Here is a 14,222-nt window from a genome sequence, read left to right on the forward strand (position 1 = left end):
TTTCGGTCATTCGTGTTTCGGCCATTCGTCTGTACAATATAACCGAAGACCAGGAAATAAAATTAAAATTAAAATTTAAAAAAAAAATCACACCTAAAAATTGTATGAAATTCTGGAACTTTTCGGCCCTAACATATACGAAAATTTGAGTTGAGTTGTTGAGTTGACCAATCAAGAAACAAGCAGGTGAGTCAGCTGTTGGTTAATTCTATAAACTATAAAAACTAATCGAAACAACAATGTAAAGAAAGCAAAACGAGGCCAACGATAACTTTTATGACATGAAAATAACAACGTGAAATGGCAAAACCAATCAAGATAAAAAAGAGCAAAACAGAAGCAGCTAGTGAAAGGGTTTTGTAAAACAAAGAAAAATACGAACCAATAAACTTTTTTTCCAATCGAAGTCATAAAGTGGATTTAATAACAATTTCTTACAACACAGTTGATGGAATTGATTTTTTTGTGCTTTCAATTAGGTTGAATTTGCCGAAACTGAATATACTGTGAATTGTATCAGTGCAAGTTGTTCAGTTTAATGTTTTAAGAATCTCTCAGCCTTTCACAGATTTCGGCTAGATAGTAGATATTGAAATGATTTACTCATACACAAGTAAAGAGAATAATTCAAATCTAAAATATTCTGGACATTTCATGGTAGAACTACTTCAACGTTTTTTTGGAATGCTCAAAAACATATTTTTATGCTCCATGTTTAATCCATGAAGCAAAATCCTGTTAACCAGAATTATTTTTTACAACCTCCTTTGGGTTGTAGCTTAGTTTTTGATAGACTCCTAAATGGACTGGCACAAAATACAACTTAAAAATCAAGCACCATAAAAAAGCACTCATCGTCAGATACAGTCGATAGATTACTTTTATGGATGTAGTTTCTTCAGCGCCGATGAAGACCTCTGTCGGTTTGGGTTTGATGCGTGAAAATATCAGCCACTGTCGCTACCAACAAGGCATTGATTGATATACATAAATTAGGGGTTTTTTCGCATCACATTTTTTTGTTTGTTTGCACGGAATGCGAACAAGAAAAAAAGCTTTTAATATTGTAGGCGCCGATATCATGTTCGGTCGGTGGCAGACGTGTCCATATGTCAACCTATTAATTCCAAGACCGGCGCGGGTTGATTGCCTTTGGTCTAACCCAGCGCAAACTATAGCCGACCAGCTGACAGATATGCAATAAAAAACACGTGGTGAACGTTTTCTGACTATATTAGTTGTCTAATTGGCAGATACGCTTATTTCGACTGAGACTTGGTGTTTCTTTTTGCGCGCTCATCTAATTTCTGCCAGGATCTACAAGAGCGGGAAATTTTTATTATTGGTGATTATTTTTTATGTTATTTTAATAGTAAGTCAACTCAAAGGTTTAATCGCATAATGTGATCGATGCTACGGAAGCAAAACGTCAAACTCCGTCAGAATATAGAGCCAATATTTTGTTTTTTCTGGTGACATTTGAATAGGATTGACATAAAATTGAAAGATAATTGCGCCAAGTCTAAAAAAAGATTATTGCGCCAATGCTACAACCAAAATTATCAAACAACGAATGGCCGAAACATAAATGGTCGAAATTAAAAATGGCAAAAAATTCGGCCTTTCGTGATTCGGATATTCGTGATTCGGCCTTCTGTGACTACTGTTGAAAATCGGCCATTAGGATTTCGGTCATTCGTGATTCGGCTATTTGTGTTTCGGCCATTCGGTACCAGCCCAAAATGACATATCCTTTATACTAAATCGCTTCCAACTTTTTCAGTGAATGAGCGGCTATTGAGCCTGGCCCTAACTCAATCAAAACAAACTGATTATGATTATTACTTTGTTGTCACCACTACCAATTTCAATCAAAGTTTATTACAATGTTCCCAAAAGCAAATATGTCTGCCCTTTTAGCCTTGTTTTTGCAGCCGCTCAGAATGATCAATTAATCTAGATTATTGTTTACCGTCAATCAAAACGATTGTACGACGGAATGCTGAATATACTATGGATCGCAGCTGGGTGGCTTAGACAAGTTGTCTATTAAATTGACCGTAGCGATGACTGCTGTGCAATCTGACAGCCAGCCGCGACAGTAACATTTGTAATTGAAATTGATTAAGAACCAGATCTTAAGTCCCACTCACCAACACTAGCAACTTGTTAGTAAATGTTTTGACATGCTGATTTTCAGCGTCACTCTGAATCGATCTCGAACTCCCATATAGAGTCCATAATCGAAAATATTCAGATGCACCTCAGTCAAGTCATTTTCGATCACATTAGCATAACGGGCTTATATCATCATCGGGGGCGGTTTGTCTCAAGTAGAAAAAAAAGAAGCTTGTCACCGAAAAAGTTCGACCACGCACGATCTTTTCTGCAAGAATTGAACATCGTTTTTTTTTCAGATTTGCCATCGATCGATTCGGAAGGTGGAATGATACCTTTCGTTGGCATTTGCTTCTCTGTCTCGGTCGGGCGTGTCACCCACCGCGTGTGGGTGGTTCCTATTACTGCCAAAGGTGGCACGCCAATTGGCCAGCAGCCAAGCACAGCAGATCGTGTGACGAGATTTTTACGTTGCACGTTGCAATCAATTTGTGTTTCATTATTCAATTTATGGTTCAAGCTAAATCGATCTCAGATAACACCTATCAATCGACAACGATTGGAAGCGGATCTCACTGATGTTCATGTGCAATAGAAGGTAAACATGTTTCCACATAGTTTTCCTTTTCCGCCAATCGGCAGAATAGAGGTGTTTTTTTCCTATGGCAAATCCAAAATCAGACTAACCTGCTGACTTGTTTCTTCTTTTGCGCTTGATCAACAGCACCGATCGAGTCGCCATACGGAAGAGGCAAGGTCTGACTGACACCGATCGCTTTTTAAGGCAGTTCGCACGGGAATGCCGTACACTACTCTGGATGGACAACGAAACCCACCGGGAGCCATGCCAAACCAGAGCATTCGAGCAAAATCGGATTCAGTTTGAATAAGGGAATAAAGTAGAAAGTAGACCGTACCTTTGTTGCCATCAGAAATCTCATTCGCTTAGCAAGAAAAAAAAAACAAGAATATCAATCTTCAGATCACAGATACGGGTACGATGGGTAAATGAAGTCATTAGGATGTTAAAAAATATTGCCGAACAAAATCTGAATTCTTTGGTGCGGTTCGCAGTTTGCGGTTTAATGAACCCTCCGCCTCTCATTCATTGGTTTCCTGCCGCCATCGCCGATCGACAGCGACAGGGTCCAACAAAAAGAGTGCATTTTGCACTTCCCAAGCAGCCCGTTATTCCGTCTGACCCGGTAAAACCTGTTGTTCGAGTCCAAAATTGGCAAACAGGCCAATGTTTATGGAATGCAAATTTTTCGTTAATACTTACTTACTCCTCCGCTGCAGCACAACTGCACTGCAGTGCCTCGGCGAAGATTGCCACTGGAAGGTCACCCGAAATCGACAGGATCGGGCAAGCGGAAACTGGTTTTCGTTTCATCTTTGCGAAGCGGTTGTCATTAAAAGGTGCGCTGCACCTCTTAGTAGCGGACAGAACGAGAGAGAGTAAAAAATTATAACTGATTGCGGTTAAGTGTCGAATGTCAGTGACTTGGTGGTCCACTCCGTCAGCTTCGTTCATCATATTTTGAAGTGCACCGGTAATTACTTTGCAAATAATGCATATAATTAAGAAAGATTTTGTAATAAACTGGAACCGTTTTTGAACAGTGACTGGAACTGACTGTAGTGTACAAGGCTGTACCTTGAAATAGGTTCCATTCCTCGTGGAAAAATGAAACCGCAGAAAACTACATGATTTTAGATTAATTTGTCACAATAATTTGCCTTTCCTGATCCTGAACACTTGTTATTGCTCAGTCAGTGCATGGTTTCAATGCACTCTGATTGCAAAATGCCGTCAGGAATGTTCACACCCTTGCCACAATTTACGCCGCACGTCAAATTCGATTTGATGGAGTTCGTTTAAAACATTCCTCACCCTGCCTGCAACGAGGAATGCCAACTTTAGCAACAGTCAGTGGGTGTGAATTGTACAATTCAATCGCATGTGCGGAGGCGATTTTATTGTCCTTTATGAAGAGAATGTTTTAGCGACCGTTGCTGCATTTTTCTTGACAGGAGAATGCGTGAAACTTCGAATCAAAATCGCTCAATCCGGATGAACGGTCGAGAGAAGAACAACCGAGGGGCAGAGTACGTGCGGTCATAACGGACACTTTTACCAAGTGGTCTCACGCACTGACAGCGAGTCAGAAGCAACCCGACAAGCAAGGTTGATACTCATCGGTTCGCAATAAACAAGTTCTTATGGCTAACGTTTCCGTTCCGCTGCCACCTACGGCAAGGCGCCCCATTCCAAATAAGGAGACCTGCGAAGTTATTAGTTTTTTTTCCGCTGTCCGGTCGTATCATGCGTGGGCTGCCTCGCCATCGGTTGAGCTCAACCTTTTGCGAAAGCGATCAACCTTAAGTTGGTGCCACGAAATCGAGCTGCGGTAACATTTATGGATTGACCAGAATGAGCATAATTTTATTACACTACCAAAAATAAGACTCCCTTCTTAGCCATTTGATTTGTAAAACGAAACAAAACCTTCATAATTAAAAGAACAATAAATTAACAAACAAAAATCACCTATTTTGGCAACTCTTCAATTGCAACAATTTAAAGCAGTAGTAAAATCGAAGATTCTCCGAAGACTTAAAATTAAAACGATCGTTAAGCGTCCGACATCGCTATCAACCGTCGTCAGTCAATTCACTCTATAGAATCCGTTTAACTCCGCCTACTCGCACGATACACCGAAAACCCTGACTGAAACAGAGCTACGATAAAACCCTCGAAACTGAACATGAAAGTGAAAATAGATTTTCCCTTCAGATTCGTGCCACCATTTTCCCGCTTGGTCTACTAAGTCGCTCGCGAACGCAAGCCGCGTGCTGTTTATTTGGCAGGCGGCTTCGCGTTGGATATTAATAAAAAGAAATTAAGATCAGAACGGATCTGCGCCGTGAAATCTGCCAAGGAACCGTCAGGCGATATTTTGGCACCGACCTAGCCAAGCAAGCACTCGTCCGTCTAACTGCGGGCCGTCTCGGCCAAGGTCAACCACAAACACACGAACAGCTGGTCTCACGGGGCCGCACGTGTGCGGAACCAATTTGGTAGAATGGAAGTGTGTAGGACTTTCGACCAAATCAACGGAACCCTTTTTCATACATAGGTACCTCGCAAGCTTCTGCATGATGGATGTGACAAGATGGCAATTCGAGCTGGGTTTGCGGTTGACTCGGGGAAATAACGACGCGTTCGCACACCGGCATTATATCGCGTCGCGTCGTTCACCATCATCTGGTTCGAGGTGTCATCAGCTGATGTTTTCCTTACTAATGCGTGCGTCAGTTTGGCGCATAACCGTTAGGTATTTTCGTTACCTTGCCATATCCGGAAAGGAGTTTACTCTGATTTCATTTAAATATTCAATTTTTTTTATTTTTGAGTGTCTTAATAGAATCTTCAACTTAAGTAAAAAGGAATTTTCCCATTCAATTCGACTCTTCCACCTTTTCACTTTGGTTTTATTGTTTCTGGCTGAATAACAAATCACGTGTGTAAAACCCCCACGTGCTAAATTTGGTTCCCCCTTTTAAAAGGGGGAGGGGTCATAATTCACCGTAGAAAAAATTCCTGTCCCCTAAAAGCCCCACATGCCAAATTTGGTTCCATTTACTTGATTAGTTCTCAAGTTATGAAGAAATTTGTATTTCATTTGTATGGGAGCCCCCCCTTCTAAAACGAGGAGGGGTCCTAATTCATCATAGAAAAAATTCTTGTCTCCGAAAATCCCCACATGCCAAATTTGGTTCCATTTGCTTGATTAGTGCTCAAGTTATGACGAAATTTGTATTTCATTTGTATGGGAGCCCCCCCTCTTAGTGGGGGAAAAAGTTTCTAAGCATCATAAGAACCTTCCCCGTCCCCAAAAACCCCTACATGCAAATTTTCACGCCGATTGGTTCAGTAGTTTTCGATTCTATAAGGATCATACCGCCAGACAGACAGAAATCCATTTTTATAGGTATAGATCTCTATGTCTCAATGGTTGCAGGCGTTGTACTTATGAATCCCCACGTATTTTCAAAGCCACCATTGCATTCAATGAAGAATCGAATCTGAATATTTCGCTCTTCTCTTTTAAACATTCACTTAAACAATGGCACTCACAGATTCTTATGAACATATATATGCCAGAAATGCAGTTTACATTAGTCTTTGATCTAATGATCTGATATAGTCCTACGTCACCCTTTCGTACAACCCTTAGGGATGTATACCTTGTAGTTTTTTTTTTTTTTTTGTAAAATGGTAAAGAAGAAATGGTATGCAAACAAGATAAAAATCCACATAACACTATGTCTTCGTCAAATAAATAATTGAGCTGTTATAAGTCTGAAGTCCAAATACGTAGGGGAGAAACGTATATAGACGAGGCACTTTTTTCCAAAAATTTTAAAATTTCTTTGCAGATAGCATTTGAAAAGTATATCCTTCTAGTTGTCTGAAAAAAAAAGTTTCAGTCGTAAAGAAGCAGATGGTACCGGATGGAAGAACAGGCTCTCCATTGCTCCATACAGCGCGATCAGTAACAATTACACTGTACGGAACATCCAAGTTAGGCCGTGCCTCCATCCAGTCAGAGACTGTCATTACTGGGGGTGATAGTTTGAACTCCCTTAGTACGCGAAGGTGACCAATTTGGTCCCCCTCAAGTATGTTACGACACCTTTGCAACCTTAGTGCACCGAGTTCGGTTTCCTTCTTCAGATGAAGATGTAAAGGCAGCAAGCATAACATTCCCTCCACGGCTGCAGTTAGTGTTGTGCACATAGCGCTGGACACTGACAAACATGCCAGGCTTTGAACTTTGTTAAGCTTGGTCTGCGCTGTTCTCATTCATCTTTGGCCACCATACAAGAGCGGCATAAGTTAGTCAAGGCCGTGCAATGGTAGTGTATGACCAAAGGGCTAGTTGAGGTAAATACCACGAAAAAGTGGTATTTAGAGCTCCTTGCATATGACTAGACAGCACTGCGTCAAATTTTCCTCTGACAATAAGTACTACGTCGTCGGCATACGCAATGACCTCCTAACCATGCTGTAATAGCTTGTGCAAGAGTGCGAGAGAACTCCTCCTTGAGGACACCGGTGAGATTGTGATCGACGTATCTTCCAATGAGGCTGTGATTTCCTTGCTTGACAGCATTGCTTGAATCCACCTCATTGCCGCTCAGTTACTTTGTTAGGGAGAGCCGTATTAATTGAAGCAAAGGACGTGTTGTCGAAAGCGCCTTCAATGTCAAGAAAAGCACAAAGTGCCGTCTCTTGGTATTGGAGCGACTTTTCAATCAGCGTCACTAGGCAGTGAAGTGCTGTTTCCGTAGATTTACCGCGTTGGTAAGCATGTTGATTACCATGCAGAGGGGAGTTCTTTAAGAACTTTTTTGACTTCTTGACCTCAAAATGTTTCTATTTCCGTCTGAGTAGAGCGTTAGACATGAAAAACGAAAAAGAGGCATTGTTTTAACTATGTTGCCCGTTAAAGGGGTTAAATGATTACAAAATGCGATTTGTTTATGCTCATTCATGTCTGTATCTGTCAAAAGCGGAGTGCATATTGGTCGGAATCAAATAAAAAGAAAAGTATGGAAAAGTTCTATACAATAGGGAATGCAACCCTTTTCGTTTTCGATGAAGTGATTAAAAAATGAAAAATTAGGTTTAGTACAGGTAGCGGTACAAATTAACAAACATAAAATAAATAAAAACAGAGAGTAATAATGAGTAAAATGAGCTTGAAACGAAAGAACACGGTGAAAAACAGCTAAAACGCAGCATTAGAAAGCAGACCTAAATGTAAACTCAACAAGACTTAAGCGCTTAACGAAGGCAACATAAAGAAATGAAATGAAGTAACCCGAGTGACAAAATGAGTCTGTCATACTTCTGAAGCAATTATTAAACCACATAATTGATGCTACTAAAAACTAAAAAAAAACAAGCGATCTCGCAATACATCATGAACGCAAGCAGCCACATTGCAGAATGCTGCCTAGTATTCATATCAAAAGCGTGTTAAGTTCATAAAGTTTTCTGCAAAGCATCATTATAGCACGGCATGGTCTTAAAATTTCACAAAAGCGGCAGCGCAACAACACTTTATCACCTATTGCAGTGCAAAAATTCAAAGTATTCCTTTGTGAGTAATATTGGCGGTAATTGGCATGTATAAAACCGCATTATTTCTCATTTTTCCTCGATACATGTTGTGTCAATTTAAGACATATAAAATAATCTTTATTACTATTTTAAGACTCCGAACCATTATTATGACGATGCATTTGCTTTCGTGCATTGTTATTATCTCTTATAAAATATCGAAGAAAATGGATCGCGATTGGATTGAACCTGGCGGGAAACTATTTTATTTACGGCGATCAACATCCATTGCGGTAATACTACTCGTTTGCGATTAATGAGCGAATGTCAACCGAGATCTTAACAGCGGAGCGGCATCGCGACTGTAATCCTAATTCTGATGGAATCGGTAAAATTTTAAAAAAATACTATCTAATTACTTTCACAATTAATTAATGGGGTAATTAAATGTGTAACGGATTACCACAACAATTTTAAGAAAAGCATCTTTACGCATCCTCTACGGTGGAGTGAATCATCATCCCAACCTCGAGCACCCTTTTTGTGCGAATCGAATCAAGCGGGCAATGAAAGATTCGACGAGGCGACACAAGGTTCAACCTGTCTGACGTCACACACACACACACACAACAGTAGCAGAATCCTCCTTTTGACCAACTGGCTGACCGATCCTAGGGCCTGTTCGTACGAACCACGGCGCGAATGCGGTGCGGTTAATTTTAGAGCAAGCAATACATCCCACGCCGACGCCGACCCCGACGGCGCGGCGCCCTGCTGTCACCAGAGAAGGTGATTCACCAACTTTCATGACCATACGCACTGTGTACGATCTACGATGGAACGGATGACGGTGCACTGTTTGTTTGACCCTCGGAATTTGCACTATTTATGCGAAACAGAGGCGACCATGCAAGTGTCTTACTCAGATGACACATCATGCTGTCAAGAGAGCTCCAATTACAGTAGGTAGATCGATGACAGCATGACGGTGGTGTTGCTCCTTCAATGGATCTTTTATCATTTATTTAATTCAGATTTATGGCAAATTTATTACACCTTCCTTGACCACAATTACGCCATAAAGAATTAATGAAACACTTCGATGTTCACGACTCCCGATCGACCACCACGATCATAAGTAAGAAAATTTTCCTCCAGAAAATAATTCAAAGACTTGAAAGTCTATTAACTTCCTGATTCTGCCTCATCATCATTGCGCGTTCCGACAATTCCAATCCCGGGAAACCTTGAACGGGATCAATGTGCACCGTTGCGTTGTTCACCTTGATTAGATTACAATGGGGTTTCTTACCCCTCTCTTTGCATGCTGAGCCTCCAGTAGTCAGTGGTTGTGACGCTGCGAGCGTGGCATCAAGTTAACTTGTCGCGACCTCCAGCAGGATTCCAAATTTGGTAAAACCGGTCCGGTATGCCGACCTGTGCTGGCAGGCGCACTGCTCTCGGTGTGAAATCAGTGATCGATTTAATAAGACTCGCGCACCAGAAGACTGAAATCTCACGCACGATGAGGGCAGCGCGTTGTGACATCAAAAGGGACTCTAACTTTAAACGCGCACTAACCTTGACATTGACACCGAATGAATGCACATTTTTTTTTTTTCGCGGGGGAATAATTTATCACCGCGGCAGCCCACACACTTGCCGAACCGGACCGTATCGTGTTTGTTCATTCATAAAGTTCGGAAAAAAGCGTTCAGTCGGTTGAACGAACAAACAAATAAAGGAATCTAGCGAATGATCCGCTCGGATTCCGGCCTGTGTGGCCTCCTACGCGCATTCGGTTTCACTCCATAGTTGCGAAGGAATAATAAACAACGCAATTCTGCGTCCGATCCCCTGCAGCTGTCGATGATCGAACTTCCGTCGATCACCGTCGATGCGAGGGGTTCAACCATGGTTCATCAGCCTACTTATCGCACAGTGTCGTCATAAATTACCAGCTGCGATTACCCATTGATTATCTGCGATCATCTTTTCATAAAAAACCCACATCCCAGTAGCGTGCAAAATTTGCCGGATTAAAGTATTAAAAAGACATCAAAATTGACTTCTTCTACGGTGCACCAACGCGAGGGACTTTAATTCGCATGGCGCCTGGTGCCTGTTGACGGCGTCTGCTGCTTGCAGCTAGTCTACGAGCAACGCCGATTCCTTTCACGCACAGTCCTGTTTGCGGGGGTATCGATTAAATGAAATTACCGATAAATAATGACGGCCTTCGAGTTCTCGAGAGCTGGCCACGGCAGGCGAGCGCGGCTTGGTGAAACGAAGAGAAAAAAAATTATGTACGGCGACAAGAAGTCAAGTGTTTCGATGCGGTACACTTGTTAACCTCGGATGGCTCAGTTCTCCTTAATTCAATCCAGTGGAAAAATGAATGTGTATGCCTTCCTCGCCAATTGATTGATACGCGCGAGCTTGTTCGGCGAGCCTTCATTGCAAAATTTTTCTTTAGAGAGAAATCCCTATATTATTCACGACTCTGATGTTCCAAAAGTGAAGACCGTCCGAACGCAATGAAGCATTCCTTCCTTCACGCTCTTGCAAATGCGTCTGTAAAAGGATGTAGTCTGAGAATAGTGCGGCAGAAGATTGGTTGGCCCGATGATGTGAACACGAAAATATTGAATATTTGCTTTAGCAAGCCTCGTACGTTCTAATAATAAACCATTACAGGTAGTGACATAGTGACGTTTTTATAAATTCGTTTTTATAAATGAAATATAAAACACCATGCATCGTCATTGCACAGACTGTTCAAAAGAGTGCGGAACTTTTTTCCTAGTGTCTTTTATTTTCATTTTATCATTTAAGGTCTTCAGCACTTTTGTTCGTATGAATATTCCCCTTAATCTAAAACTGTCAAAAGTTAGTCATTGCTTACAATAATGAAAATAAAAGAATTACTCTTTTGTGTTAGGAAATATAGACATAATTTCTTCGGTAAAGTTGTAAATATTGTAAAAACAAGCAACTTTGCTGAAGAAATGACATTTCTATCTTTACCGAGTGGTGAATTATAGGGCATTTATCTTTGAAATTTCTTTAAAAATTGGTTTTTCATTCTTAGCTTTTGTTAGTTGCATTTTACGAGAATACAATGTTCTTGGTAATTATCGAAGCTCACAAAACACACGTTTTTGCAGAAGACCGCAAATCTCTGGGACTTTTACTTTCTAAGTTATCATATATTCCAGCTCTAAATTACCGTAGCTTCACAAGCCTATGGGGTAAAATGAGGCGGCAAGTGGATTTATGAAGTCAGCGCTTCATCTTAAAGTTTAAGACGAGTACTATAAACTTGTATGGGTTCCGCTTGTCCCCAACCACCCAAATGAGAGTACGACAAGCATACGTTTTATGCGTTTCGCGTTCGCTAAAGGCTCGATACACATCCATTTTTTGTGTTAGTAGATAGACACATGGTTTCCTCGGCAAAGTTATGGATAATATAAAGGCAAACAACTTTGCTAAATAAATGACATTTCTATCTCTATCGTGTGCAGAGTTATAGAGCATTTTCTTTGGAAATTCTTTAAAAATAAGTTTTTCATACTTAGCGTATGTTGGTTGCATTTTACAATAGTATATGGTTCTAGGCGATTATTGAAGAGCTCAATAGACATGTTTTTGCAGAAGGTTGCAAATCTCTAACCCCTTTCCTTTCAAAGTTATCGCTCATTTAAGCTTTATTTTTTCCTAACTTTACGAGCCAAAAGCGATAACTTTGTAAGGAAAGGTCGAAGAGATTTGCAATCTTCTGCAAAAATTTGTATTTTGAGTGCTTCAACAATTGCCTAGAACAAAGTTTTCTTGTAAAATGCAACTAAGCTAAGAATGAAAAACTAATTTTTGAAGAAATTTTAAAGAATATGCCCTCTAGTTCAGCACTCGATGAAGATAGAAATTTTATTTCTTCAGCAAAGTTGCTTGTTTTTACAATATTTACAACTTTGTCAAAGAAACTATGTCTATATTTCATAACACAAAAAAGTAATTTCGACAGTTTCGACTTTCGACAGTTTCAGATTGAGGGGGATATTCATACGAACAAAAATGCTGAAGACCATAAATGATAAAATGAAAGCAAAAGACACCTTTTGGACCGCTGTGGCATGTATCTTCGCAACTTATTTTTTAATTCACAAAAAATAAAATTTTCCTGTTTTGAATTTTTAATACGTTCTGAAAAAAATTCTCAGCTTTCCAAAATAAATATAAAAACGAGGGTCTCTCTAGTCTACATTCTATAGAAACATGAAAAAAGAATTATATATTTTCAATATTTTTGCGATCATAAAAACTTTGAACTTCGCCGAAGTTACTTCAGTGCTGTATGCTTCCTGAAAAGCTTATTCGAATACTTTTCATTTCGTATCCAAATCAGTAAAATCGGTTAAGTAGAAGTTGTACTGATTATTGTCCAAAAGTGTCGACAGAAAATTGAGCCTAATCATAGACAGTTGCCATATTCTCACATATCTGCCCAATTCCCACACAATATGGGCCTAGCACTGCCACCAAGAGGCATACAAACAGACAAAACTGGCAATTTATTGCGTATAAAATACATACATACGTACCAGTCCCTCCGATTCGGTACGAGCAATAACAACAACCGCAGTAAGTGTCGCATCGTGACGTGACGCGCGTTACTAAGCATGGACCGACCATCTGCGACAAAAACACCCGCCACCGTTCGTACCGCAGCAGCTGGTGCGATTTGGCCACTGACCTCGGTCAGTTCCGGTGGTAAATAGTGCATCGAGTTAGAAATTTTCCCCATTGAGATACGTTCAAACACGTAAATTTGCGTTTTATTTTTTCCTATTCTATACACGTCTCGTCCGCATAGGCCTAGAGTGGCGACAGTGACGACGGCTGTTGAAGGTTTTCAGGAAATGGTAGCATCTCCTCGGTCCATGCGCTTCATCCGAACGGTCCTTGGCGTCGGTCCAAACTAAGGGGGTTGTGATTTCACTGTTTGCATCTTGACTCGACGGCTGGCTGGTCCATTTTCTCCGTCGTTTAATCCAATTTAAAATCCACCAAATATGGCACAATGTATAGCAGAGGCCATTCCATCGATCAAATGTCTCAAGATGCAAGGCGCCCCCCGATGGCAACGAATATGGGTGCTCGTATAAATTCATCAACCTGAAACGAGGAACTGTGCGTCGCATCGGCGACTCCAGCGCCTGTTGCTGTTGCTGACAAGTAACGCGATCGCACTCTATTTAAGGCAAATTGTAATAATCATAATAGAGTTTAATATGAAAATAAATCGTTTCTTCTAGCGTAGTCACGGACCGCGGCTACGGTGACTTTGGATTTCCTTCCCAAAGCAGACCGATCGAGTGCGCTCGGGAGATTTCGGTGGGAGTCCGTCCTTAGCATGTTTTAGCAAGGCAAAAGAAGTACGCACCATTCCATCGTCGACCGGTCGATGGAGCCTGCAGAGATAATCACAAGACGTCGTCGCTGTATGGCAAGTTTCCCTCCTACTCGCTCAGCACGCCTGTGTAATAGGCCGACGATGACGATGGGAAATATATACGTCTGTTATTAGCTATTATTTGCTTTTAATTATTTAAATAGCCACCAGTTATCGATACGTTTTCGTTACGTTCATCGATGCAGTTGCCATCAGGTAAATAATTGCTGTTTGTGCGGATCGGAAACTTATGCCGCAGCCAGCTGGCTGCTAGCTGCTACCGGACGATTGTTGAAGGTGTTTTCCGTAATAGTGGCATAACGTGGCATTAACCCTATTATAGGCTTGTCTATCAGTTCACTTGCTTCCGTTTTTTGTTTCTACAAATGATATTTGAGAATTTGATTTAACTCCATTAGTTCAAATTCGGTTTCGGTATCCCGTGCTGTAAAAAACTGTAAACACAATACAATGCGCCTCCACCAAATTCGACTAATGAAGTTGCAAAGTTAATAA

At 40.8% G+C, this 14,222-nt stretch overlaps 1 protein-coding gene across 8 annotated transcripts in view; it reads left to right on the forward strand.

The window, feature by feature from the left end:
• LOC128732797 (tensin-1) overlaps window positions 1-14,222 on the forward strand; it is a 183,790-nt gene that overhangs the window by 151,647 nt on the left and 17,921 nt on the right. The gene's annotated exons all lie outside the window — the stretch shown is intronic.

The sequence above is a fragment of the Sabethes cyaneus genome, chromosome 1 (assembly GCF_943734655.1).
Source record: "Sabethes cyaneus chromosome 1, idSabCyanKW18_F2, whole genome shotgun sequence".
In the NCBI taxonomy this organism is placed as follows: Eukaryota; Metazoa; Arthropoda; class Insecta; order Diptera; family Culicidae; genus Sabethes; species Sabethes cyaneus.